At 38.0% G+C, this 24,128-nt stretch overlaps 1 protein-coding gene across 3 annotated transcripts in view; it reads right to left on the bottom strand.

Annotated features, from left to right (window-relative positions):
• The window catches only part of SP4 (Sp4 transcription factor), a 72,766-nt gene that overhangs the window by 31,939 nt on the left and 16,699 nt on the right, over positions 1 to 24,128 (bottom strand). The window lies entirely within an intron of this gene.

The following is a 24,128-nucleotide window of genomic DNA, read 5'->3' as shown; positions in this document are numbered from 1 at the left end:
CTTGTTCTAACAGATAATCTGTGTAAAATACAAAAAGCAAAGGGGTTAATGATTTATGCTATGCTGATGCTCCTAAAATACAATCTCACCTTTGCAGCTCAGGCTGCCTCTATATCTGGTTGATGGGACTAAACATAAATCATTTAATCCTCCTGTGGCTTAATTTCTCCATCTGTAAAATGAAGATTAATAATCCTTGCCACCCACCTACATCACTGAAGTGCTGTGAGGATTCACGAGACATTATTTGAAAAGCACTTTGAGGGAGTTCCCAATGTGGAGCAGGGGAAATGTATCCGACTAGTATCCATGGGGATGTGGGTTTGATCCCTGGCCTCGCTCAGTGGGTCAGGGATCTGGCACTGCAGTGAGCTGTGTGGTGTAGGTTGCAGATGCAGCTTGAATCCGGCATTGCTGTGACTGTGGTATAGACCGGCAGCGGTAGCTCCGATTCAACCCCTAGCCTAGGAACTTCCATATGCTGCAGGTGGGACCCTGAAAAAGCAAAAAAATAAAAAAGTACTTTGAAATCCTCAGATGAAAGATGCTATATAAATACAAAGCATTATTATTACCATTTCCACAGTAAGTAACATCTCATTCACTTCATGAAAATACAGGAGTAAAAAGTAACTAAATAAAGGATTAGGTTTCATGAAAATTTCTCATTCTTAAATACTTTAAATTAAGCAAACATCTCTTTATTGATGAGTCTTTAAAAATTATACACATTAAGTAATTTCCTAAAATACAAAACCATGCATAATTATTACATGCTGTCATTATAATCACAGTGCAGACACTTAGGCTACCACTACTTTATGCACTCACATTTTGTAACTTAGATTTCACCTCAGGTCAGTACAGATACCAACCTGGCTATGTTGGCTTAGGGAAAAATATGATAAGTAAAACATAATATAACCAAAAAATCTATTTGCATGGCTTAAGTTGATTCTGAGTGCATGTGAGTATGCCTAAAAATTATCCTTTCTTTCAACATAGTTCTACTTTCTCAGGTGTGGAAATAGCCAGTAAGGAAATGGACAGAAAACATCAATTTAGGAAGGAATGCTCCCACCTCAGAGTTGATTTATTAATTGAATATGTTAATTTCTACAAACCCCTTACCACAGTGCCTGGTAGAGAATTGTTCATTACATGTTAGCTATTATTACTACTAGTCTCCACAGATTGGGGTGGAAATACACAAATAAAATATGATGGCAGAAAAAAATGTACCAGATAAAAAGTAAAAGGTTTATTTTAAAGCTGCATATGCAGTATTTTAAGTATGCGAAGCAACCAAGAAAAAGACATTAAAAATTAGAAAGTGAGAAAATAGCACATATTTTCAAAACAAAATTAAGCCTCTGATTCTCCCAGGCAAAGTTCATCTCGCCCTCCTCTGTGTATTCACAGAACTCAAACTTTTGGTAGCACAAATAACTTTAATACAAATAAAAAATATTTATTTTGTTACTGTTTTAGTAAGGATACATACTTTAGTTCTTCTACTAATACTTAAATTTTCATTCTCTGAATTAATGTGGTATGATAAGCAAAGAAATGAAAGTAAAGCCAGAAGGTGTGAGTCCAGGTCCCATATACTGACTGTGCACTCGATGACCCTCTACTTCCTCATCTCTAATAATACGGACCCCCCCCAAAATTCCTGTCCCATATCTACTTTAAACAGAAGATCAAGTTGACTTCCTAATGGGTAAAAGTCTTTGTAAATTGTAGAGCAATACATAAATTATAATTATTATGCCCTCAATGCAACTTTTGAACACGCCTAAGTTTTACTTGGTAAAACCAGATTCCTTAAGGATAACCTTGCCTAAGCCAACTATTCAAACTACTTGTGTATCTAGAAGCACAATGACACACACACTCCTTGTTCACTGGAGGAAAAACAAACAAACAAAAACAAAGCGTTTCTGGAAAAAGGAGTTCTATCCAAATCAGTACTTTGCAAAGTGTATAGTTGGTCCCTATGGAGATGCAGATATTTTAGGTTGGCAAGTATTCTTCATATGCCCTGGAGTCATGACATCTATCTGGCCACAATTTTTCCAGGTACTGTTCATACAACATTTGGTCATTCCTTTCAGGTTACAATGATATTTAAGATGTTCTTCAATATGTCAAAGAACTGCCAGGGATACCGTTAGAGCCCTGACCATCTTCTGACGGGCTCCTCAAGCCTCCGTATGAGCATTTATTTGTCCAATGCCTAAACAACTTGAGAGGTTATTTCAATGAATAATTCTAAGCAAATCATGTTTGAATTTATTTAAGCCTGACAAGTCTCTTGACTTCTTCACCTAAATGTTCCAAAGAGTTTCAGTTCAACAATAACTCAACACTTTTTTCTTCATTTCTATTGCTACCAATCAAAAACAAGCCACCAAACTCCTTACTAAGGCTTCCAGAGCCTTGCTCAAGTTTAACATTACCCACCTCTCAGACCTCATCATGTATTAGTCTCTCCCTTACTCACTCTGCTCCAAACTTACAGGCCTTTTTCTTAAACAAATCAAGCTCATTCCCTTCTTCCAGCCTCTGCATATACTTTCTAGTCTGGGCAAGGATGCCCTGTAACCAGATCTTCGCACAGTTGACTCCTCAGTAATAGTCTGATTTCAGTTCAAATTCCCCTTTAGAAATATCATTCCTGTCCACACCATCTAAAATGGTTCCCCTAGTCCTTTCCTGCATCATCGCCAAGGCTTTTTCTTACTTACCTTAAATTATCTTGTCCTCTCATTTTTTTTTTTTTTCTGTTTTCATCTCACTTCTAAATGTTAAGTGCCATGGAAACAGAGATCTTGCCTGTCATATTCACTACTGTATCTCAAGATGTGGAAAAGAGGCTAACATACAGTAGTCACTCATTAACATAAGCTTAATAAAGGAAAGTTTAAGAATGAATTGATCTTCAAATCTTGCCTCTATTAATATTTTTGTTTCGGTAAATGCTACTACCACTCTCCTATTACCCAGACTCAAAACCTTAAAAAGTCAACATTTAGGAGTTTCCATTGCAGCTCAGTGGGTTAAGAATCTGACTAGTATCTATGAGGATGCAAGTTCAATCCCTGGGTTCGCTCAGTGGATTAAGGATCTGGCGTTGCCACAAGCTGTGGTGTAGGTGCAGACAGGGCTTGGATCCTGTGTTGCTGTGGCAGCTGAAGCTCCAGTCTGACCACCTTATCTAGAAGAACTGATCAGGAAAAACAAAAATTATTGATTTCTACAGTATAAATCTGACTGTGGAGAACAAGAGGGACTTCTTTTTTTTGCCTTTTGTCTTTTTTAAGGTCTCACCCGCGGCATATGGAGGTTCCCAGGCTAGGGGTCTAATCAGAGTTGTTGCTGCCAGCCTACGCCAGAGCCACAGCAACGCCAGAGGTCCGAGCCTCATCTACGACCTATACCACAGGTCACGGAAATGCCAGATCCTTAACCCACTGAGAGAGGCCAGGGATTGAACCCACAACCTCATGGTTCCCAGTCTGACTCATATCCGCCATACCACGACAGGAAATCCACAGAGGGACTTCTTAGTGCTCTGAATAATATTAAAAAGATTCTTAAATCAGCCTATTTTGGTTTATTTATTTCCTCTACAGATTAAATTTGGGAGTCCGCCTAAATAAATAAAGCCTCTGAAAGAAAGAATATATGTGTCTGTTTATTGCAAATAATTTTCAATAACTATACTGTGGAACAGGCTGCTTTATAATCTGACTTAAAACAGACAAGACGGCTATATATTCCTAAACATAAAAAGATAACCAGGTATGTCTAGGGCTGCGGGGATGGGGAGAAGAAATGGGAAGTGACTGCTAATGTGTCTTGAGTTTCTTTATGAGGTTATGAAAACATCCTAAAATTAGATCATGGTGACAGATGCACAATTCTGTGAATATACTAAAAGCTACTGACTGTAAACTTTAAATGGCTGTATTGTATGGTATATGAATCACACCTCAATAAAGCTGTTCCAAGAAAAAGTTAACTAGAAGAAAAAAATTCTACTCTTGTTGGTTCTAAGACTCTTTGAACTAATAGTTCTCAACTGGAGGTTCTTTTCTCTTCCAGGGGAAGATTGGCAATGTCTGGAGACATTTTTGGTTGTCACAATTTGGGAAATATTACTGGTATTTAGTGGACAGAGGCCAGGGATGCTGCTCAACATCTTATAGTACACAGAGCAGGCCCCCAAAACAAAGAATTATCTACCCTAAAATGTCAATAGTGCTGAGGTTAAGAAACCCTATTTACTCTGAACTTCCATAACTCAACTAATATTCATGGTTCTCATTTGTTAGCAGAACTAGGAGTTCCCGTTGTGGCACAGTGGTTAATGAATCTGACTAGGAACCATGAGGTTGTGGGTTCGATCCCTGGCCTTGCTCAGTGGGCTAAGGATCCAGCGTTGCTGGGAACTGTGGTGTAGGTCGCAGATGTGGCTTGGATCCTGAGTTGCTGTGGCTCTGGCGTAGGCTGGCGGCTACAGCTCCGATTAGACCCCTAGCCTGGGAACCTCCATATGCCACGGGAGTGGCCCTAGAAAAGGCAAAAAGACCAAAAAAAAGCAGAACCCAAATCAACTCTATGAAAGATTAAAATATGGTACATTTGCATACATAGAAAAACTACAAACTATCTGCATCTCCATAAAAAAAAATTAAAAAAAAAACACCCTTATGTAACTGAATTAAAGTAATACACGTGGGAACCAACTTTTTGACAGCTTTGACAGATACAGAGTGTGGACAGATTCCACAGTACAGTCATAGTAAAAGGAATAATATTCTAAGTTTGAAAGTTATGCTTATTACTCACAAGATACTTCTTTACCTTTATTCAAGAGCTTTTAACTAAAAGTTTTCCTACAAATGAACTATAACATGAGAACATTAAGAAATAACTGAGTCCTCTGTGCATTTCTTAAATAAAGGTGAACTATAACAGCCAATGACTTTCAGGACTCTACCTACCGTGGGTCATTTGTAAATCTATATTGAGTTCTTGAGTGGGTAAAACAGTTTGGTAGTACCTACAGATTAAAGAGTTCTGGAATCAGGCAGTTCTATCTTTGAGTTCTACCTCTATCTGCGGTTTCTTCCTTTGAGTAGCAGGAACTAACTGATATGATGCATGTAACACACTTAGCACAATGTCTGAAATATGATAAACACTGGATGTTAATTCCTATACATCTGAAATTATGTAATTAATTATTAAGTACAAATACTTAAGATCCATTCAGATTTCTCTAAGTCTTAGATCTTTGGATAAGAACCTAGTGTACAGTGAAATTTATTCATTCAACAAACATTTCCTGAGTACTTGCTATGTGCTTAACAGGGCTGAGGAACTAAAGATAAATAAAGTTTAACCTAAAAACCTGAACCTGTGGGGAAGAGAAGTTCAAATATATAACATGTGCAACAACAAAAACATACACACATACATAAGATGCTTTGTACAGTGGAAAATGATCTTCTGTCATGGAAAAGATGAAACCACTGACAGGTGGAAAGAAAAAAGCAAATAGGAAGGCAATCGGAAGGGTACATTTAAAGGCATAACTCTGAGACAGCATACTGCTGAGGATGAAAGTTCAGGGAAATGATGGGCTGAAGATAGTGTTGGAGGGACAGATCAGGAAGGGGCTTATTCAGTTTCTTAAATTAGTTCCTTTCTGGGGTGGAGGGCAGGTGTAGGTCCTTGTTAAAGAATCAGGTCCATCCCTCCCTTCCCCAAGACAGAGAAGAGCTGCCATATAATAATCACCTGCATTTACCGAACTTATTAAATGGCCAGAAAAGAAATTAACTACTTTACACTTAGCCTTTTGTCATGTAATGCCCTCTCCAAAGGCTCTGAGAGGAAATGCCCATTTTCCAAGGTTACAAAACTGCTATCAAGTTACAAGCCCAAGGTGTGAACCTAGTTCATCCTGAATCCAGAGCCCATTTTCAGTGGGCTATGATATCTCCCTGGGAACTGGGATGTTATTTGAGCTTTGGAGGCAACAGAGTTAGAATTAGTTTAAAATAGGAAATTAATGGACTCAAGGTCACATTTTAGAACAATACTGCCAAACAATCAACGGAACTGAGTGTGGAAGTTCTATTCATAATTTTCAAGTAAGACCTGTAGAAGACCCATCATTATATTCTCCGTATTACATTATATACATGGTTTTAACAGTTTTCTAACATGACCTTTACACAGATGAGACACAAAAGCTGTGCTATGACCAAATCCTAAGATTTGGGTTTTCATTATCATTTATTGAAAAAACAAAAAACACCTCACAGACACAACAAGGTCAAGCTTGGTTTACAAACAGAACATCTCTTAAAATTGGTCAGAAATTCAACAATGCCAAGTAGACATCATTAGGCTGTATCTCTAGAGCAGGTATTTCAGAGGTGTACATAAGTAAAACCTGCCCACCAATTTTGACACCTGAAGGTGTTGCTCTTTTGAACCTCCTTGAACAAGGAAGGAAAGGCAACTCCAATCACTTAGAATCTGCTATTGATGAGGCATGGTAGGTGGTAATCAGGCTTTCCCCTCTCATTTGAAATCCCAAAGAGTGGAGTTCCCATTGTGGTTCAGCAGAAATGAATCTGACTAGCATCTGTGACGATGCAGGTTTGATCCCTGGCCTCTTTCAGTGGGTTAAGGATCTGGCGTTGCCATGAGCTGTCGTGTAGGGTGTACACGGCTCTGATCTCATGTTGCTATGAATTAGGCCAGCAGCTACAGCTCGGATTCGACCCCTAGCCTGAGAACCTGCATATGCCACGGGCGTGGTCCTAAAAATACAAAAGACAAAAAAATAAAAAGATAAAGTCCCAAAGAGGTTGCCGTTATTTATGGAAAGTAGACGTGGATCATAAAAGGCAGATCTTGGGCAGTAATTTTTAAAATGTACCCTAAACTTCACTAACGATCTGATACTGACCCAAATTCAAGAAAGTAAGAGGAAGAACTAACCTATTCTTTTTGTTTTTTTTTCATTTTAGGGTCTTACCTGCGGCATAGGGAAATTCCCAGGCTAGAGGCTGAATCAGAGCTACTACAGCTGCCGGCCTACGTCACAGCCATAGCAACGCAGGATCTGAACCACATCTGCAAACCATACCAAAGCTGCGGTGATGCTGGATTGATCCTCAACCCACTAAGCAAAGCCAAGGATGAAATCCGCATTCTCATGGATATTAGTTGGGTAATTAACCTGCTAAGCCACAACAGAAACTCAAGGAACTCTTACAGAATAAATACACTTAGGAGGGATATCTAAGTGAATTAAGAAGCAAGCAAAAAGAATACTGATTGAAAGAAAACAAATATTAATGGTCTCCAAACTTTCTTTACTACATAACTCTATCAGTAAAATAACCTTGACTTCATAACACAATATATTTATTTATAAAATTATATGGACATAATAAATGCATACCAATGCATACATTGTAAAACATACACAAGTATAGACATTTAAAATTATTTGATTAGAAAAATAAACTCTAACATTTTCTTCCTGCTTTCTGTTCTGGAGTCCAATGTCTTTCAAAAGAACATGAATAAAACATAAACACAGAAGTATTAAAAAACAAATAAAAATCCACCTAGACACACTGGCAGAAGTTTGTTCATGGAAATTGCAAAAAGTTCACAGCTAAGTTTGCTCACTACTCACTGTACGATATGGTTTGAGATGGTTATAATTTTATTTGAAGATCTATCTAAAATGCTTTAAAAGAAAAAAAAGGCAGTGCAGTCATCGCAGGGACTGTACATTTCCCAAAAATGTCACACCAAGATTTGAGGATGTTGCTAAAAAGTATCAGCACATAAAAGTATTTGTGACAAGAAAGAACATTAGATTAGTTGCTGTAAAAATAATTTTCCCTATAAAATTTTATATGTAGAATTGTAACTGAAGTTTAATTTTAAGATAATCTTCTTAAAGGAAAGAACTTCTTGGAGGAAATCTGATGACATTTTTAACATTCAATATAGAATATGGAGAAAAGTGAACAGTAAGAATTTATCACTATTTATCTAGAACTACAACATTTTTATTTATTTTTTATTTTGTCTTTTCTAGGGCCGCACCAGTGGTATATGGAGGTTCCCAGGCTAGGGGTCCAATCAGAGCTGTTGCTGCCAGCCTTCGCCAGAGGCACAGCAATGCCAGATCCGAGCCGCTTCTGCGACCTACACCACAGTTCACAGGAACACTGGATCCTTAACCCACTAAGCGAGGCCAGGGACCGAACCCGCAACCTCATGGTTGCTAGTCGGATTTGTTAATCACTGAGCCACGACGGGAATTCCAGAACTACAATATTTTTAAAAAGACATTAGCTCTCCAGCGGTGGATATAGCTTCAACCCAAGGAAAACCACTGTGTTAAGTAAGGCCTTTCACATACCTCACACGAAACCTGCTGAAACATGATTATTTCAAAAGACTATCTCCTAAAGTTCTGACTCCATGCTCTGCAATTAATTATGATTTGGTTTCTCAGATACCCTGATACCAGGAATAGATGATTAAAGCATTCTAATAATTGGAAAGATTCACCTGTCAGCTTATATTAAAAAGAAAAAACAGTATTTGAGTTTATAAATCAGTCTCTTGTGAATCCTGATTTTATAGATCAATTACCCTAGAATCAGAAGCTGAAATCCAGTTCCTGAAACTGTAAAGCTAGAAACTAAATCATAGATCAATATTAACTCCATTAAAGAACACTTTAAGAAGCTTTACCCTAAAATAAGAAAACTCTTCGCCATCTTAAAAACAAGTAATTACACACATACTTCAATAATTCACTAATAATAAACAATTTAAGATCAGGCTGACAACTTTCAGAGTTTTTATGAACAAATGTGGAGAGCTTGAAAACTATGTAAAAACAGGAGTTTCCATGGTGCTCAGTGATAATGAACCCAACTAGCACCCATGAGGACACAGGCCTGATCTCTGGCCTCACTCAGTGGGTTAAGGAACTGGCATTGCCATGAGCTGTAGTGTAGGTTGCAGATGCGGCTCAGATCCTGAGTTGCTATGGCTGTGGTGTAGGCTGGCAGCTACAGCTCTGGTTCGACCCCTAACCTGGGAATTTCCATATGTTGCAGGTGTAGCCCTAAAAAGACAACAAAAGAAAACTGTTTTCTCACATTATCACGCTCCATTGTATTGGGGAAATAACCATTAAAAAATAATAAAGAAAATTATGCAAAAACACAACATATTGAGTCATAATGGTAAATGTGCAACATTAGAACTTTGGAAAAACAATGGTAGATACCCCCAAATTAATGTCCCAGTGTTTGCCAATACCCTAGTGTCATGAAGAAGTTAACAAAACCTCCACAAATGCTTAGTTTAAAAAATGTGACACTGGCTTTTAAATAAGTTTAAGTATTTAAGTGTCCTACTCATTTTTTAGAGCCCATGTTTAAGAGAAAATTTTGTTTCTTTTGTTATGCTTATATTGTTCCTACCATCTATCACTGGAATAATGATTTTAATGATAAAAATATTTGCTATTCGTTTATAATAAGTGTTCACAGTTTCCTCCAAAATTATTTGGTTATAGCGTATTATTTGGCAGTTTTCAGGGTTACAAATTAATAACTAGCACACAAATAAAAGGACTCAATTTGTATGTATTTTTCCTCTTCATAATTTAGGAGGCTGACCCACAAATAATTTAATGTACAAAGAAGCTCCAGTTCATATATTCAGCTCAATTTACTACAATAAGCATTTACTGAGTGCCTCCCATGGATTAGGAATACACGGATGAATAAAGCAGGAGTTGGGGGAAAAACACTCAGTCAAAACAAAGACATACATTCTCTTCAACTACTAGTTATTTCTATTTATTCTGCCTTTATCTAGATTTTTTTTTTTAAGGGCCGTATCTGCAGCATATGGAAGTTCCCAATCTAGGGGTTAAATCAGAGCTGCAGCTGCTGGCCTACACCACGGCTACACCAATGGCAGATCTGAGCCTCACCTGAGAACTACACCACAGCTCACAGCAAGGCTAGATCCTTAACCCAGTGAGGGAGGCCAGGGATCAAACTTGAGTCCACATAGGTACAAGTCAGGTTCGTAACCACTAAGCCACAATGGGAACTTCTTTATCCAGATTCAGGGGCAACTCTTCTCAACTGTATAGGGAGAAGTTTATGCTATAGAAACTTTCCCCAGTAGGCAAATAATTGACCCCAGAAGGATATGAATATTTCCTTTAAACAGAATTGCACTATTTTCTTTAAAAATTTTTTTCAAATTTTTCCTCATCCCATTCATTCTTTGTTAAACCATACTCGTTTAAGAGGGTGGTGAAAAAAAAAATCAAAGGAATTTTACATGAAATTACCATATGGAATCATAATTGTTTTTTTAGATTAAAAGCTTATTTCAATTCTTCAGAGGGTTAAACAGAGTCACTATATGTACCTGAACCAATAGGATCTCTATCACAAACTCTATCCCACATTAAGCTCTCACCTCTTGAAAATAAAATGTATGAAAGTTTTAATAATTTGAAAAGTTTACCACTGAAAACCTACGAAAGGCTTTGAGATGGGAAAAGGAATCATAATCAAATCTGGGTTTTAGGAAAACTCTGGAATGTCAAGAATGTGACAGAAAAGCTAGAGGGAGAGAAGCCAGTTAAGAAGAAGCTATTTTAGGAGTTCCTGTTGTGGCTCAGTGGGTTAAGAACCTGACTAGTATCCATGAGGATGAGGTCTGATCTCTGGCCTCAGTCAGTGAGTTAAGGATCCGGTGAGCTGTGGTGTGGGTCACAGACGCGGCTCGGAGCACACATTGCTGTGGCTGTGATATAGGCTGGCAGCTGCAGCTCCAGTTCAATCCCTAGCCTTGGAACCTTCATATGTCGCAGAAGCAGCACTAAAAAGACCAAAAAAAAAAAAGAAAGAAAGAAACAAAAAAAGAAAGAAAAAATTGAAGAAGCTATTTTACCTTCTAGGTGATGAGGCCCTGAAAAAGAACACTGACAATAAGAAGGAAGAACTTGATATAAAAAAAATTATAATAACAAAGAAAAGGTTGCTAGCACTTAGTGAAAACTCTTCTGTGCTCTAAGCACTGTGCAAAACACTTTACATATTTTATCTCACTAAAGTAACATATACTGCCATTTTACAGATGAGGCAACTCACATCTAGAAAAACACCTGATCAGGATTTAAGTGGTAAAACCAAGACCTGAATTAAGGTCTGTCTAATTCCAAGGTTCAGGCATAAAACTACAAATGTTGATTAAAATCACTGTTACGAAGGTTAAGTCAGTCTCTAAGATTATTTGTTTTGTGTTTTTGTTGGTGGTGGTGGTGATGGTGGTTTTTGTTTGGTTTTGATTTTTTTTTTTTTGGCCACCCTGTCACATATGGAGTTCTTGGGCCAGGGATCAGATCCAAGCTGCAGGTGTGACCCATACTGCAGCTGTGGCAAAGCCAGATCCTTAATCCACTGTGCTGGGCTGGAGTATCGAACTTGGGTCCCTCTGCTCCTTGCGCCAGAGCAGGAACTCCAAGTCAGTCTCTAAGAATTCTGGTCTGGGTCATGAGGAAGAGAATAAGGCCATCAAATGGGACAAAGGAACCCAGGTGGGCAGCAGGTTTGTAAAGGAAAATCAGTTCTATGCTCAAGATGTCTATTCCAAGTAGAACCCCAGCTCCCAGGCTCTTCTGCCATTCTCACTCCCAATACTTTTGAACTTCATTCTTGTCTTGTTCTCTAGCTATCTGACTGGACACACACCCTCAATTCAGCACCCTCTTCTGGCTTCCATGTGGCATCTTTTGTTAATCCCTTGCCTCTTTGAACCTCTGCCTGAAGCGGTAGTAATTCTCCACAGAAACACCTCAGAAAACAATCTGCTTTCATCTGCTGCTGCCTCAGAAACATATTCGGTTTTCTCTCTCTCTCCAGTCCTTCCCTCTCCACTAGTTCTGTATTCTTACTGACCCTCTCCTAGAAATTAGCTTAGCCTCCTCCCATCCCAGTCCCTATTACGCAACCTCAAATGTAAATTTGACCATGATATTCCATTTCGAAGCTCTCCTGAAGGCTCCCGATAGCTGTCAGAATACCTTTCACATTCCTCATCAAGAGGCCTTTTCTGTAGAGTAGTGGTTACCATGTTTGCCTCACATTCCTTACCATGACAAGGAAGACTCTCCACAACGTGGCCCTTGCCACCATGACCACAGCACATAAACTTAATCTGAACACATGAAACTATCTGTAGTTCCCAGATCACATCATGCTATTACATGACTCTGACCTTTTGCCTTAGAATATCCTTTCTCTGCCAACCTGGTACTTAACTTCTTGTCATCCTATCTGAGCTATCCTGTATCATCTCCTTGAGAAAACTTCCTTGCACATTCCCTCATTTGATTATACAGTACGTTATCCCTAAGGGATTGGCTCCGGGACTCCCTGTGTTTACCAAAATCTGTTCAGGTTCCATAGTCAGCCCTCCACATCCACAGGTTCCATATTCATAAACCAAACACAAAAATATTTATGTGTCCAATGTCTATGTTCTATAGGTGGCTGAATCCACAGATGTGGAACAAACACAGAGGGTGGCCAACTATACAGTTTTGTGTCCCCAGAGAAGATCGGTTCTTCTAATTAAAGCATTATCACACAACATCATAACAAATCTGTTTTCTAACCCCCAAATCCCTGCTCGTTATATATTTATATACTTTTTCATGCCTTCTTTAGCACTGTAGTGTCTACCTAGTACAGTATGCAGCAACTAATAGGACTTAATAAGTATTTACTAAATAAATGAATATAATTGGTCTTAAAAAGCCTTTCTCTACAGGCCCCCAAGATAGTGTCCTCTTCCTGTTTTCATCAAACTTTTCGAAAGTGTATCTAACACATGCCTGGGTCAATATTTTTCACCACTCATTCATCCATTTAAATGCTTTCAGTTTTGGATTTCCCACTGTGACTGAGCAGTAACAAACCCGACTAGTATTCATGAGGATACAGGTTCGATCCCTGGCCTTGCTCAGTGGGTTAAGGATCTGGTGTTGCCATGAGCTGCGGTCTAGGTTGCAGACGTGGCTGGGATCTGGTGTGGCTGTGTCACAGGCCAGCAGCTGCAGCTCCAATTCTACCCCTAGCCTGGGAACTTGCATAGGCTACAGGTGCAGCCCTATAAAAAAAAGAAAAAAAAATTACATGCTTTTAGTTTTGTTGTTGCACACCTTAAGTTTTACAAAAATAGGATTGTCCTACAGAATTTTTTGCAATAATGAAAATATTCTGCATCAGGGCTGGCCAGTGTGACAGCCTCTAGCTCCATGTGACTGTTAGCTATCAAAATGTGGTTAGTCTAACCAAGGAAATAAATTGTTTTAAATTTTTATTAGTTTTACCTTAAATAGTCACATGCGGCTGGTGGCTTTCACATTGAACAGCAGAGTTCTAGGGTCTTATGAAGTGATTCAAATACAAAATCCAATGAACAATTTTCGGTGTTCACTTTCCAAGTTATCTTTTTAACATCCAGCACTCTCTGACTTCTCTTAGCTGTCGACCCTGTTCTCTTCCTATCTCCCTGACTGCTCTCATTCCTCTTGACCCAGCCGTCTCCTTTTGTCCCCAAAAGATTGAGTATAGCCCTGAGGCTAGTTCTTATTCTTTTGCACTTCAAACTCAAAAATGTCTCTCTCATAAATCTCACATACTGCTATAATTTCAACCATCTCTATGTAGAAGACCTTCATATTTAGATGCCAACTCTGATTCCTTTTTTCACACCCAATCTCCAAATACAAACTGGACATCTCCAAAGGAATGTTTTGCTATTAACTCAAGCTTAACCAATGTCAAGACTCAGGTTCACCACTTTTTATCAATGTCATTTCTTTCAACAGTACAATCATTCTCATGGTTACCTGGGCTCAAACTCTTAAGAATTACCTTTACGTTATTCTTTCTTCTCTATATTCATGCATCAAATCCTGTCAATTTATTTAAGTCTCTTGAATCACATTTTATACCCAAGTTCATATTTCCCATCACTGATATGTGAACTAACTTTATCATCCCCAAATTGGCTTTCCTGTTTCTCTTATGTATTCTAAATATCAAAAATACACTACCACTTTATAAATGAAGCTTCCCTTCCTCTATCCCTCCAAAAATACATTCACACCCCCTTCGGTGACCTGTCATCCATCCATGGTCTGACATTCTCAGTCTATAACCAAACTTCTATCAATCTTGCCAACTTCACCTTCTACCATTTCCTTCAAAGACTCCACTAACTAAAGTGATCTACCAAGTCTTTCTTAAATCTGTGAAGAACATTCCAGATTTCTTTTTTGTACCTGTTGTTTCTTTGGCCTATGATGCCTTCCTTTTTAGTTCATGCTTTAGGGGCTTTCTCTTCCTTCAAGAATCAGTTCATGCCTCCTGCACTTCATGAAGCTTTCCATTTCTATCCTGGCACTCAGCAGTATCCTGCTTTTAATTTCAATATTACTACCTTTTATCCCTGTTTGCTTTTAATACATGACACTGTGTAGTATTTCTATGTACTATCTTTAATTCTAACGAATATTCTGTCTCCTCCTCAAACTGAAGCTTTTTTGAAAAGCTAAAGACTATGTCTTATATCATCTTTTAGGTTTTAGGAATTTAGCCTTGTGCTTACACTCAGCAGGAACTTAAGGACTAATCACAACAAAAGATATGTAGTTGAGAGGTTATAAGTAATAAGAAAAAGAAAATCAGCAACCATGGACACTAACAACTCAATGATAGGAAACAATAGGGGGAAAAAGCAATCTGACATGAAATCAGAGGACATGGGCAAAGGCGATCATAGAATCAGGCATTAGTGTACTGGCACCTGAAAATGGCAAAATCTTATAACAACAATCATTTCAGGATTTTTCTGTTTTATAGGAAGTACACCTAAACAAGCAATGCTCAGAATAAATACATAAAATACAGGGTTTGTGTTTTAATTATCTTCCCCCACAATGGTATTTATTTTAGTGAAACCTGATAAGGTCAGGGCAAGCTAGCTCCTGTAGGTTGTTATGAATACTCCTAAAACATCAGAATGACAGCCTTAATTGCACAGAAGTTTATGGCTGATCTATCCAGCCCTGGAAACACAGAACTGGCACTCAGCGCTACAAGGGTACAGTATACCCTATCGGTTCTTAGGGTCATGGCTTAAAATAGTTGTGCAATTCAGGGCCAAGGGAGGCTGGGCCAACACTGTTAGGCTGTCACAAATCAGTCTAACCCCACAGACGGCTATTTTAAGCTACATCTCCAAACAGCAAATTGACCAACCAGGAAATACTAGCTTTCTACTTCCAAGTGTAGGTGAACCAGCCACAGATTTCCTCCAAAACCACAGATCACATCATTCTAACCATGAAAGAATCATCCCGAATCCTTTACTATGCAATCCAGACCCATCTTCAATTGTGGGGAACTCAGTTCTAGTCATTTCTTTCCATTTCTAACTAAGATGAGACGAGTAGAGGCACATTTTGGGTGAGGGGGAATCTGATTTTCTTGAACAGAAATAACATTTGGCATATCTGAGGGGTGGGGATTAGAACACAGGAAAACGAAAGGTTCTGCTTACTTACATAAATTCACAGTCTGATTAAACTAACTCATTTACAGAAATAAACCTTAATAGACAGACAGAACTGTTTGTGTATTTGATGGAAGAGACTAATTTAATTTAAAGATGGAGTTTCTGCTGTGGACAATGGGATTGGCAGCATCTCTGCAGTGCCAGGACACAGGTTCAATCCCCGGCCCAGCACAGTGGGTTAAAGGTAGGTAGATCATAGATGTGGCCTGGATCTGATCTCTGGCCCAGGAACTCCATATGCCACAGGGCAGCCAAATAATAGCAATAACAATAATAATTTAAAGATGAGTGCAGATAAGGAAATGAATAAACTTCACTGAATTTTTATAATCAAAGCCTAATTCTTCAATGATCTCTAGATTTTTCTCTTTAAAATAGTTCTAAGAACTATTAAGTTTAACTATTCTTTTAATTCCTTCATCAGATAATTAGTTTCAAAAGGCCATGCATGAATGGATAATATACCTATTGTATTATTTTTAAAACTTGTGGTTTATTTCATTAATTGCTCACAACTAAGATATCTCAAGATTATTTCTACAAATGTGCATTTAACCACATATGTGGCAAACACTGGGAAATAAAGTCAAAGAACTAGTCATAAAAAAAAAAAAGGCAACAGTGGATCATATTCGTATCCCTTTCCCCTTTATCACATTAGGGAGTTTATTATTTTCTATTTCTATTTCACTGTCTCTTGGAAAAATTCAATGTGATTTAACAGCTTGGGCAGACAATGATCTATTCATTATCAAAGAAACTCTTGTCTGCTTATCCTTGATGATTTTGAAAAGAAAAGGAACATGCAAGTGTTCTTTTTCTAGACCTAGTAATAAACCCTCTATACAACTACATTTAGTCTTATTTCTTAGAAAGCCTAAAAAGTTACTAACATAAATTCTTTCAAAGGCCACCAGTATATTTGTATCACATAAAAGTTTTAGGTTTGTGTGTGTGTGTATATGTTTCTTTTTAGGGCTGAACCCACAGAACATAGAAGTTCCCAGGCTAGGGGTCATATCTGAGCTGCAGCAGCCAGGCAGCCTGCAGCCACAGAGATGCCAGATCCAAGCCATACCTGCAACCTACACCGCAGCTCATGGCAATACCAGGTCCTTAACCCACTGAGCAAGGCCAGGGATGGAACCCGAATCCTCATGGATACTAGCTGGGTTCATTACCACTGAGTCAAACAGGACCGCCCTAAAATTTTTAGTTTTAATTAGTAAACAAAGAATTATGAATCACTTCAAAATACTAAACAAAGTATAAAATTTGGCCAGATTTACAGTATCTGGACTATGGCTGTCTAATGAGTACCCAACATTTCAGTACGAAAAGAACTATAATGCTAAAACATAAGAAAAAACCTTATGTTTAATGTAACTGTTATTAGCAGTTACAAAACACAAAATCAATAAAGAATTGATGCATGTCATTAGATAAAATCAAAAGATTTTACAATAATATAGAGTATTGAGATTTTCATGCTACCATGGGATTAACAAAGTGGTATTTTATTCAGTTAAAAAAAAAAAAAGGCAAAGCATTCGAAAAGATGAAAACCTAAATTTCTGTTTGCTTACTATTACTATAGCTAGAAAGAATATTAATCCTTGGAGTTCCTGTCGTGGCACAGTGGTTAACGAATCTGACTAGGAACCATGAGGTTGCAGGTTCGATCCCTGGCCATGCTCAGTGGGTTAATGATCTGGCATTGCCCTGAGCTGGGGTGCAGGCTGCAGATGTGGCTCAGATCCACATTGCTGTGGCTGTGGCGTAGGCTAGCGGCTACAGCTCCGATTGGACCCCTAGCCTGGGAACCTCCATATGCTGCAGGAGCGGCCCTAGAAAAGGCAAAAGGACAAAAAAAAAAAAAAAAAAAAGAATATTAATCCTTAAAATAATTGACAAGTTTTGAAAAATGAGTACATATTATGGAAACTAGAACCAGATAAATACAATTTTTTTCCCAATAGAGCTGCATTTACTAAGTAAAATAGGTATTAAGCACCAACTTTATGCAAGGCACTGTCTATGCACACTGTAGGAAACCGAGATAATCAGGTTAATAACTATTAGAAGTAGCACAGTGCAGCATTACTTAGCTCCTGTTTATTGCTGCTTCTTTAGTTACAAAAGCTGAATGTTGTTCCAATAAGAGTAGCTGAGGGCCTCTAGCAGACCAGGTATAAGAGCTGGCAAGAAAAGGGAAATCCGGTAGGACATAGAAAATAAGGTTTTTTTTAAGTCCACAAGTTCCCGAAATGACCCAGGTTTTTTTTTTTTTTTCTTTTTTGCTATTTCTTGGGCCACTCCCACAGCATATGAAGGTTCCCAGGCTAGGGGTCCAATCGGAGCTGTAGCCACCGGCCTACATCAAAGCAACAGCAACGTGGGATCCGAGTCACATCTGTGACCTACACCCCAGCTCAGGGCAACGCCGGATCGTTAACCCACTGAGCAAGGGCAGGGATAGAACCTGCAACCTCATGGTTCCTAGTCGGATTTGTTAACCACTGTGCCACGACAGGAACTCCTGAACCAGGTTATTATTCAACATCATTCTCCCATGATTTAAAGCTGTACTATAAAAAAGTTGCATGTTTTACTCTATGACCAAAAAATGTAATTTCTCTTATTTAGAAAATTAGAGGATCCCTGGGCATTAGATGACATGCAATTCTAGAACAATCTAGGAGGAAGTCAGGATATAAAAGATTTTCAAGGGCAGCGATTTAACATTCTCCCTCAATAAGTTATGTCCTGTTTAATTACATACATTATTAGGAATGTATGTCTTTAATTTTACCTAAATTTCTCCTTCCAATGTAATTACATCACATTTTGTTCAGTTTTCTGAGGAAATGGAGAACTATCACTAGTATCTGCATGGAGGACCAATTTAAAGCCACCTCTCCTTCCTATTTCTTTAAATGTGGAAAAGCCCAAACTTGATCCAATATTTATATAAAGACCCAGCAATACAGAACACAGCAGAAAGCTATTTCATCCCACACCTCTTAAGGTTATGTCTACCAAAAAAACAAAAACAAACAAACAAAAAAAAACCCCACCAAAAACCTACTAAGAAAACCCACTAAAACTCCAAACCCATTTTTTTTGTTCACCATAATTCATTGATCTTTCAACAGTTTCTCCCCATATTATCTCCGTTCACAAAATGATTATTTGGACCAGTCAAATTTCTCATAAAAGTGCAAATATTGGAAAATGTTTACAGCAAAGTATTTAGCAACAAGGCTGCTTCAAGTTTTCCAACTTTGAAAATGTAACACCAAAAACAAAACTAAGGAGACAGAAAAGGAGAAGAAGAAGAAGAGCTGACATACAAAACAGGTAAACTGCGGATACAAAACAAAATAACTAATTAAATTTTACTTCTGCTAGATGACAAAACTATATCAATTGTAGCAATTACTTAGCAACCAAACCACTGTCACTCGGGGTGGGAGAAAACACAACCAACTTTAAAAGGCCTTATTCCTTTGAGAAAGGGAAGAAGCAAGACAAACTTGCTGTAATCCTCTAATAAAAATGCTTATGACACATGCATGTCTATCTAAGCTTCAGGGAGAAAGACCTGGGTTATCCTGAGTTTGCCAGCAACTAAAGATGTGATTGGGTAAACTACATACCCACTTTGGGCCTTAGTTTCTCACTTAAACAAAAAGAACTCAACCAAAGATGATCTGTAAAAGTAGCTTATAGTTCAGAATTTCTGTCATCTTCCAATGAGGTTAAAAAAAATTTTTGTATACATACGTACACATGAACATATGTATATATTCACCTACACACAAACATCCATATCTTAATACCACTTTGAATCTCTATCCTAGTTACTTCTAAAGAAAACTTTAAACTTAACAATATTTCTTTATAATAAGACTTTTTTTTAAGCCATAAGGATTAAAAACTAAATCAGTAGCCCACTGTTTTAAAATACAATGTATTAATAGAAAATTTGACATGTAGTAAGATGAGAAGACTGCCTACAAAAAGACAGTTACTCATGGTTAGCAAGAGGAGGGGGGGCACCATGTCATAGGGGGCCACAGGGGGAAGGACCAGGGTTGATCAGGAGGCAGAGGGAGGGGGAAGAACTGTGGGCAAGAGCCTTCCTTGTAGTTTCCACAGCAAGGAAAAGGGGAGGCAGGGGAGAAAGGCTTAGGACTGGCCAGTTTGAATAATTTCAAAGGGCTCTGGGGCACAAGCGCTATCCCTTGTGTTCTGCTACCTGGCCCTGGGGTGATTAGAGCAAGTAGATAGTGGCCTGAAGTATGAGGGCTACAAAGAATGTGGTTGGGGAGTGAGTTCTGGATTGGTTTGTATTTAAAAAGTGCACTCGAGGTGTAACTGTTTACTATCTCTAGGAACTTGTTAACCCTGGAAGGGCAGTCCCTCCAGGGTCAGGGAGGCCCCAGATGTCAAAGCATCAGAATACAGAAAGTAAAACTCAATTAAGCTAAGTAATAGTGAAGTCTTATTTCTTTCTACTGGATATTTATTCAGTGCTCACTACATTACCAGCATTGCACTACATACTGCAGATACAAAAATGACCATGTAATAGAAAATAAACTGCAAAATGCTAAACACAGACACATACTAATTTAGAAAAAAATAGTATAAATTTGTGAAAACTAGTAACAGCTTGCATCCATTTAGTGCTTTGGCATTTACAAAACATTTTCACATGCTACTCCATTTAATCCTCAGAAAAAATCCTGTTCAGGAGGCATGTTATCTTCATTTCACAGGTGTTTACAACTAAGGCTCAAGAAAGCTAAAGAACATCCCCACATTACAGACAGTACCTGGTAGACCAGGGGACTTAAGACAGGTCTTGATTCCTGCCCATCTCTATTTCACCAGCACCACAATGTCTCGCCTTCACTTTAGGATAAATCTACAGCAGTACTGTGCAGAACCAATAGTTAGGTATTCCTAACCAAGGAGAACTGACTGCTCAATGGCCTTTACTGCAACAACTGGGCTAACAAACTGAAAAGCATGCAAAATTAATAACATAAAAAGCATAAATCCTTTACTAGGGGTGCATTTAAGTGGTATTTGAAGGTACAATTTTGTGTGTTTGTTTTTTTAAAAATTCTATATAATAGTTGAGAGCGAGACCTCACATAACCTTTTTAAAACATAATTTTCAAGACAACTTTTTTGTTTCTCAGTAATCACGGGGAATTAAATATATACTTTTAAAAATGTTGCTATAAATTAAAATTTAACTTTTACCAAATGAAATCCAAGCAACTATTTATCAGAAATTGCTTTGAAACACATTTGTTAAAAAAAATCCTATTTTATCATTATTTAATTAAAAAAAAAATCCTTCACAGAAGTCATCTTGACATTAGCGCAATCCAGCCTTTAAAGAAGTACTTTCTTCCAAAGGTAGCAGCTGGAATCTATATTAAACTCCACTTGTGACAGTAGTTGTGAGGATGGAAATGGTGTTCTCCCTGCTTTACTTTAATATTTCAAGCAGAAAATTCTAAGGTTCAAGCAGATGAAAATACTACCGTTCTTATGAGACTTCTTTAGACTACAAATCAGCTGTCATAGTCTTCTGCCTCTAGAATAAGAAGACATTGTCTCCTCTGAAACTGACACACAAAGATTCACCTAACTCTTCCACTTTTAGATTTATAGATTTTACACTATCATCCATGGGGCAGGCTGACAAGAAGTTTAAGCATGAGATAGTAAAGTAATAAAATGGTTAGGTGGCTTGGAATGATTACTGCAAAGTTGGAAAGCAGGAGGGCAGCAAAGACTAAAGTAAAATCGCTGGCCTGAAGATCAGGAACTAGCTTTGGAAAGGCTAGAAGGTAATACTGCATAAGAGAGTCCTCTGCAAAGCTACTGTGGCAGTATTTACTCTCATGACTATCAGTGTCGCCCGTTAGCTACAGAAGCTCAGGCCTGGGCAAGCATACTTTCTGGGTTTTAAAGGGTAGCTGGTCTCTGACCAGGCATCCTCAATGTCTATATCCACTGCCAAGGACATTCTCAGGAATCAGATGAGGTCCCAAATGGCAATGTGAATGCCCAAGGGTTTAGGATGTTGGTCCTCTTATCTTGCTGTTGTCCATCACTGGGCATGCGTCTAGTATAAAAAACACAGCAGTGAATCTTTTTCTTAAAAAATTCCGCAAAGAGCCTTAGTAATGATTCAAACCTAATAACGCATGACCTTCTTTAAAGACGAACAGCATTAGACTCAATGTTAGATTTGGTGTCAAAGATGTACCAGAACCAGGGTTCCCTTCATGGTTTAGTAGTTAACGAACCCAACTAGGATCCATGAGGATGCAGGTTCGATCCCTGGCTTCGCTCAGTGGGTTAAGGATCCAGCAATGCTGTCAGTTGTAGTGTAGGTTGTAGATGCGGCTCGGATCTGGCATTGCTGCGGCCGTGGTATAGGCCAGCAGCTGCAGCTCCAATTCAACCCCTAGCCTGGGAACCTCTATATGCTGTAGGTACAGCCCTTAAAAAAAAAAAAAAAAGATTTGCAAAAACAAAACCTGACATTTTTGGAAATATATATGTCATTTGGTTTTACTTCAAAAAGTAATCAATATAAATTTACAACAATATAAATATTGTTTAAATAATATTTCTCTTGAATTTTCCTCTTGGCTTACTGAAATAAAATTTAAGTTCAATTTGGTTTCCAATCACTTGTGCTTAAAATGGTAGAATTTTAACACTGAACAAAAAATATCTCAAATATTTCATTTTACAAAATACACAAGTACATTTCATTGTAACAAAAGGCCAAGGGGGGGAGGAGACCTCCATGCTCAAAAGTAATACAATTATTTAATGGCAAAGATAACATGCTACCCTGCCTAGAGTTCTTTTCTTGAATATGTCATAGGTACCTCTGCTCATCACAAATTGCTTATAGAATGAAACATGTTTACCTTCCAGCTTCAAAGTTATACATAGTTATCACTGCCTGCTCAGACAGCTGCCAAAAGTTGAAAGTTATACATAGTTATCATTGCCTGCTCAGACAGTTCTTTTAAAAGCACTGCAAGTCCTCTGAATACTCTAATTTCAACAATCAAGTTTCTTTGTGACTTGGGGTGAAGGTGGAGCATAAGGAGGTATGCTAATTTTTTAGGATTACCCCAAAATGGACTGGTATCCTTAATTATAGGGTAGGGTTGGAAGGTGGTGAATAGGTACACAAATAATAGCATATAATTCCTTTAAGTTTTCACTCAATTTGTTTATAATGAATTTATGTATATATATATGTACACACACTTACAAACATACAGACAAAATGAACTCAATCACAACTTTTGAAAATGTAGACTAAACTAGATTTACTCCATCCTCATATACTACAAATTTACTCTGGTGTACCAATCTCTTACTAATGAAAACTGATCTACTCTTTGGTAGTTTGTTACTTAAAAACTGAGGGAAACAAACTTTAAAAACTTTTCATAAGAGTTCCCGTCGTGGCTCAGTGGTTGACGAATCCGACTGGGAACCATGAGGTTGTGGGTTCAATCCCTGCCCTTGCTCAGTGGGATGAGGATCCAGCATTGCCGTGAACCCTGGTGTAGGTTGCAGATGTGGCTCGGATCCTGCGTTGCTGTGGTTCTGGCGTAGGCCGGTGGCTACAAATCCGATTGGACCCCTAGCCTGGGAACATCCATATGCCGCAGGAGCAGCCCTAGAAAAGGCAAAAAGACAAAAAAAGACAAAAAAGAAAAAAAAAACCCTTTTCATAGAAACTACTTCCTTTGCCCCCAAGGACTTATGATGAAACAGCAACAGTAATTCTGAACCTACGGGGAATGTGGGTTCTTTCTCCAGTTTGCCTATGTGTTAATTCTGTAACACTGGCCAAATTATTTAACCTTTCTGAACTTTGGTTTTTCTTACCTATTAAAAATAGCAAAAATCTCAGACTGATATAAAATAAAACTCATGTAAAACAAAGAACAGGCTCCATGAGTGGAGAACATGTCTGTCTGGTTTCCCCAGCACCTAGAACGATGTCTGGTATATAGTGGTAAATAATCAAATACATCTTGTTATTTATCTACCAAACATCAACAGTAAAACTAAAACACTATTCTTTTCAAATGAGTTAATGCCACATAAAAATGACATGCAGGATTATATGAAGAACACAAATTCTATACACATAATTCTTGCGATCTTTGGATTTTCTTAGAGTCATTTCTTAATGATATTTCCTTCAGAAAGGAGATAAATTTATATCTATACTGACATGTCACATCCTGATCAAGAACCAAGTCTTAAAGTACAGGTCTCATGAAGGATACATTTTTTGGTATGCTTTTATGCTAATATAATTA

The sequence above is a fragment of the Sus scrofa genome, chromosome 9 (genome assembly GCF_054392235.1).
Source record: "Sus scrofa isolate SSC_HxYL_T2T_F1_AM1 chromosome 9, Sscrofa_HxYL_maternal_Yorkshire_Landrace_v2.0, whole genome shotgun sequence".
In the NCBI taxonomy this organism is placed as follows: Eukaryota; Metazoa; Chordata; class Mammalia; order Artiodactyla; family Suidae; genus Sus; species Sus scrofa.
The sequence above is the reverse complement of the archived record's forward strand: the minus strand, read 5'-3'. Positions and strand labels throughout refer to the sequence as shown.